This window comes from Haliotis rubra, unplaced genomic scaffold (assembly GCF_003918875.1).
Source record: "Haliotis rubra isolate DU_JTF1 unplaced genomic scaffold, ASM391887v1 Scf93, whole genome shotgun sequence".
Classification (NCBI taxonomy): domain Eukaryota; kingdom Metazoa; phylum Mollusca; class Gastropoda; order Lepetellida; family Haliotidae; genus Haliotis; species Haliotis rubra.
Window position 1 is genome coordinate 1,075,865 of NW_025767668.1, and position 6,308 is coordinate 1,082,172.

Sequence of the window (6,308 nt, forward strand, 5' to 3'; positions counted from 1 at the left end):
AAAACTGACCGTTATTAAAGCACTGGTCATTTATTTAAAGGTGTTGGGGTATGTATAAATATAGAGTCTGGGCTGCCATGAAGGAAATGTTTACCGTATCTGTGTAAGTCGTGAAAAAAATGTTACAGTTTCTTGTGGGCGGCAAAAACAGTCCCCTTAATTACTAGTGCCGAAGTTGTCTATGGTGTTGGGGCGACTAACGGGATCAGTTGGTCAGGCTCGCTGACTTGGTTGACAAATGTCATCGTATCCCAATTGCGTAGATCGATGCTCATGCTGTTGATCACTGGGTTGTCTGGTCCAGACTCGATTATTTACAGCTGGCATGTTGCTGAGTGCGGCGTTAAACAAAACAGAAACATACAAACCAATGGTATCAGCCTGGATTCCCACGGAAATCACCCAATCTAAAGCTGTGACGTTGGGTATCCGAGGCTGAACGACTTGTCACTTCGTGTGTCCGGGTTCGATTCCCTAAAGAATTACAATCGTAGAGTCCATAATGGTGTTAAGAGATGTGATGTGGGTGCGATGGCATTGGCTCTGGAGGTGTGCTCTAAACATTTAAACCTCTTGGTACATTTGGGGGCGGTGGGGTAGCCTAGTGGCTCGTCACGCCGATGACCCGGGTTCGAATCCCCACATGGGTACAATGTGTGAAGCCCATTTCTGGTGTCCCCCGCCGTGATGTTGCTGGAATATTGCTAAAAGCGGCGTGAAACCAAACTCAGTCAGCCTTGGTACATTTGGGGGCGGTGGGGTAGCCTAGTGGTTAAAGCGTTGGCTCGTCACGCCGAAAACCCGGGTTCGAATCCCCACATGGGTACAATGTGTGAAGCCCATTTCTGGTGTCCCCCGCCGTGATTTTGCTGGAATATTGTTAAAAGCGGCGTAAAACCAAACTCAGTCAGTCAGTCTTGGTACATTTGTCAGAATACATGTATTCACTCACATGTTAACATGACCAGAGCTTCAATTTGAAGCACATGATACATTTATTGGCTGCACGTGTAATATCTTGGTACTCCTAGCAAACAGATGTGATAGATGAGGTTATAAAAACAGTACAAGTTATTCGTAATTTACATATTTTGTATAGTACGTTAATAAGTGATAGTATTTAAGTCAATCGTAAGCTGAATATTTGAGGAACTTCCAAGGTAGATTCAAAGCTTCAGAATCAGGGCCGGGTGGATCTGGTATTTGAAGTCATGATCCTTGCACAAGTAAGGGACGTCACTCGACATAACGTTCCCTCAAACTCCAGCATCATATGGGCGTGTCTAAAATATCGGTCTTTCATCTGATCAAACCATCACTATATTAGGAAAGAAGACATTTCTTTGATCATAATGTATTTGTTATTGTAATAACACGTATTATAAGAACTAGTCTCTGTACATCTGTATAGGTTTTGTATACACAAATATGTATAAAGTCTGTCATACATACCCTGAAACAAATACGGGCGGTGGGGTAGCCTAGTGGTTAAAGCGTTCGCTCGTCACGCTGAAGACCCGGGTTCGATTCCCGACATGGATACAATGTGAGAAGCACATTGCTGGTGCCATCCGTCGTGATATTGCTGGAATATTGCTGAAAGCGGCGTAAAACTAATCTCACTCAGTCTTCTTCGTATCAGGTTAGCCATTATATGATACACACATTGATTGACTGACTGATTGATTGAGGTTTTACGTCGGCGTAAGCCGGGTCTGGAGACCTGCCTGCCAATTATTGCGAATTAAAGTCTGTCTATATATGAAACCGTTCAGCGGAATGTTTGAAGGCCGTTACTAGGCGTTAGGCTTGGCTGCACACTAACGCTGCGTTCTCGGGAACAGCGAGGTAGTCTCTCGGATATTGAAAATTCATCTATGTCGTGGTGTGATTCTTAAAAGATTGATTGATACTGCGACGCGTAATTGAAGTTGTTGACTGGTTTTCTATTTTTATAATGTAATATTAGGAACTACATAAGGTTTGAGGAAGTTCGGTATGCATTACGTTTTACGAAAATTCTCAGATACTTTTGGAAATTTCTATTTGTTTACATCCGTTGATTGATTGTCTGTCTTTCTGTCTCTCCGTCAGTCCGTCCATCTATATATCTGTCTGTCTATCTATCTATCCATCCATCTAAATCTATATATCTATCCATCCATCCATCCATCTATCTGTCTATCTATCTATCTATCTGTCTATCTATCTGTCTGTCGTAAACGGAGATGTGTATGTATACATCCCTATCATATCTACTAGTCTGTGTATTTCTAATCGGCCTGTAAATCTGTTCATCAAATTGCGATTTATCAGATTCTATATCTTTTCAAATATATCCTTTTCAGCTTACGAATTGCAGAGACAATGAAAGTATACATCACATTTGTTTTTTCTCATTTTCACTTAAACGTATCTTATCATTCTATTCAAACAAGGGAGGGTTCAGGCGTTTAGTCGGAGTTTTCAAATAATACGTATACATCAGTTTACTTTTAAGAATATAATTTGACTTTAACATTTTACAATTTAAAAAGTATCTGGTTTTAAATATCTTTAAAACTTATCTGTGAAAATCAGTAATTTATTTGAATCACACATGAACCCATTATCAACATTTCCATCACGATAAACTAGGGGTCAGGTGATTGCACATTCATTTCCCGAGTCTGGTCGTCATTATTGAACCAATCTGTTTTCACAACCTGCTGCTGGACTGAGTGATGGTTAAATAGAAGTATTAAAATCTAACTACGTTTCTTTCCTAGTTCATTCACATAAAGACAGACTAGGTATACTTTCTCATGCCGTACCTAACCCGTGAAGATCCGGGTTAAAATTGATCTTCAGTAACCCATGCTTGTCGTAAGAGGTAACTACCGGGATCGGGTGGTCAGGCTCGCTGACTTGGTTGACACATTTCATCGTATCCCAATTGTGTCGATCGATGCTCATGCTGCTGATCACTGGATTGTCTGGTCCAGACTCGATTATTTACAGACCGACGCCATATAGCTGGAATATTTCTGAGTGCGGCGTAAAATTAAACTCACCCACGCCGTCTCTATTCCTTACATCAAACAACATCCCGGCTTCTTTGGATGACTTAGGCGATTCATCCTTTTTATTAATGATAGATAAACCATGAAATGAATGAAGAAATTACTAAACTAGTGATAACTGGACACAAAATTATTTTTTTTACTAACAGATAAGAATTATCTAGCATGAACTGAATTGCCCTACAGTAGGCTAAGTCGGTCATACTATTTATTGTTAAGAATAAGTACCTCTAGTAAGGAGTATAATATTTATATTGCACGGGCCAGCATAAGCAGGCAAGCGATCAGCTGCTATTGATAATGCAAATATTATATAGTGTGATTATGTATTATATGCAGATTATTTAATGAGATAGACTATCGCACTAAAACATCTATTATTTCAAATTAATCATTTCCATATCAAATGATAAACCACGATCGGAGCACATTTCATCCTGAACAAAGATGTCTTTCCTATTGTCAGTCTGTCAAACCTGCGCTAACGTTCAGAAACTAGATAACCCTGAAAACGGAATTTATAAGCATCCGCCTGCACAGGAAGTAAAAACCCAAGTCAATGTTGCGGTGACGGCCAAGGTAATTGATATGACCTCGTGGCATTCAAGGGAGCGGCGCGACCTTCACTTACTAAACAAACCAGGAAGTAATGTTGCGGCGTGTCTGCCGTGCGCGGCGGTCACGTGACTTGGTGGTATCTCGGGGAAATGGGTCCTTCTCTTGGGTAATGCTTCGTCATTGTAGTTCTTTTTTGCTTTCCGTGAAGCGAATCGGATGTTACACGAACTGGGGGCTCGCATAAAACGCGTTTGTTTAGATGTGGAATAGGGAGTGGGCGTTGATGTAATGGTAATGATGACATAATTGTGTCGATATAGCGAGATAAAGAGAACACGATTTTGATGAAGGCGAAGAGTATACTAATTACGACAATTATTGTTATTATTTTATATGATTTATGTATTTTATTATTTTGTTTTAAAGATTTAAATAGAATGCAGCAGAGCAGGTATCCTGCGACAGTCATGCTGTTAAGATTCATGGGCAGCTTAGGTACGTCGGTACCTATGCCCCTACCGCACCCAGACCCGACAACGAATGGGACTTCTCTCAGGAAGCGATGCCAAGCCGATCTCACCAAGACCTTTCCTGAGAATATGGAGACTTGCCAACACCGTAGCCTTTAGACTGACATCTAGTCTCTGAATTGAACATATTTTCCTGAGAAAGAGCTCTTATATTCACTTTATGTAATATGATAATTATGATTCATTTTCAGTAATCTAAACTTGCCACATGTTATAGGCTTGAATGGGCCTACTTAGAAATATTTCTTTCGGGGCCTTTCTCCAAATCCATGGTACCGTAAGCCTACAGACAGGAAGACGGTGTGTGTGTGTGTGTGGTGTGTGGTGTGTGTGTGTGTGTGTGTGTGTGTGTGTGTGTGTGTGTGTGTGTGTGTGTGTGTGTGTGTGTGTGTGTGAGAGAGAGAGAGAGAATGAATGCGTGGGTGAGTTTAGTTTTACACCGCTCTCAGCAATAGTCCAGTTATATGGCGGCGGTCTTTAATAAAAAAAATCGAGAGAAACACTTCCCTAATATCACACTGGTATCAATAAAGTGATGGCACAGGGTGTTCTCCATCACCGTTAACATCGGTCACAAACACTCGCCAAGGCAAATCATTTGTTCGCCTGAAAGCAACATCATACTGTACAATGCACAATAGTTCATGGCAGCGGAGATAATGGCATTCATTACAACAGATATGGTAACATTTAAAACCTGATACTTAAATTTGAAAAGTAAAATTGTAAAAGATACAAAGGGAGAGTTCAACCTCGCTAAACTGGGCGATAAAATTGGATGAAAAAAAGTGCGGTTTATAATACCTTTGGATACATGCATCCAGACGGGAGTGGGGGTTTGGATCCGGGGGGATGCGAGAGTTTCCCCTTAAGGGATGCAGGGGAAACTCTCGTGAAAACGGCTGAAAATGAACTATTAAACAACAACAACAACACACACACACACACACACACACACACACACACACACACACACACACACACACACACACACACACACACACACACACACACAGCTGTATCCACCCCTGAGTCATGCACGCATTCACATCAGTCTAGATGGTGAAAATTTTCAATTATTGGTGTCTGGATTAAGGGGGTGTCACTGTATAGATCTGATCAGTATTAAGCAGTAAGTTTTCTTGATTTTTTTACATTTCTATATGATATACAAATTTTTTAACACCAAGATACCTATATTTTACGCTCCTACCGCTCGTGACTGAGCTGTTCTTTTCCTGATAATGTTGCGGTAACTGATGAGCACAACATATGTGCGTCTCACCGCGGGCTCATTTTTCACATGTATTGACACATCAGAGATGCATGGTTGTGGAAAATATGGTTTATTCGAAATGATTATCTCGAGTGTCTACACATAATAAACAGTCGAATTTGTAATTCTATGAATCTTAATGATCCAAACCAGAATTGGTCTTCAGCAAGCCCCGCTTGTCGTAAGAGGCGACTAAAGGGATCGGGTGACTTCGGGTGACGCTCATGATGTTAATCACTGGATTGTCTGGTCCAGAGTAAGACATGTACATTACCGAGTGCGGCGTTTGTCTCGCTCCTCTGCCCTCTGTATTTGGACCTCAATGCGTGGTATGCTGAGTACAAAGGTTCTGTTATGTTCAGTCCAACTGAAAAACGTTTAAGATGGTACTTGCTGTTTCCCTTCCTGGCGTTTGGTATTATAGGTGGTTAAGGCAATGACTGGTCGTCTCAATGCGGTATCGATGTTCGACAGCGGCATAGTAGCTGTCACTAAGAAGTGAGTGCGTTTAGTTTTATGCCTTTTCTTAGCAATATTCCAGCAATATACGTCGGGGGACACAGAAATGGGCTTCAGACATTGTACTCATTTGGGGAATCGACCCCGGGTCTTCAGCGTGACGAGCGAACGTTTTAATCCCTAGGCTACCCCACCGCCCCTAGCACTATGAAATTGTTATAAGAGGATTACTACACGTTCACAAAAACTCGTTTATGCACGTCGCTTTATACGTGACCAAATTGTGAACACGACATTGAATCCTTTATCGGCCAAACTGTGAATCATAATCAGATAGCCCGACGTTTCAACAGTGAAACATGTATGACTACAATAATATGTTACAGATCAGAAATGTCTACTCTTGGAACTAGGAATCTGCTT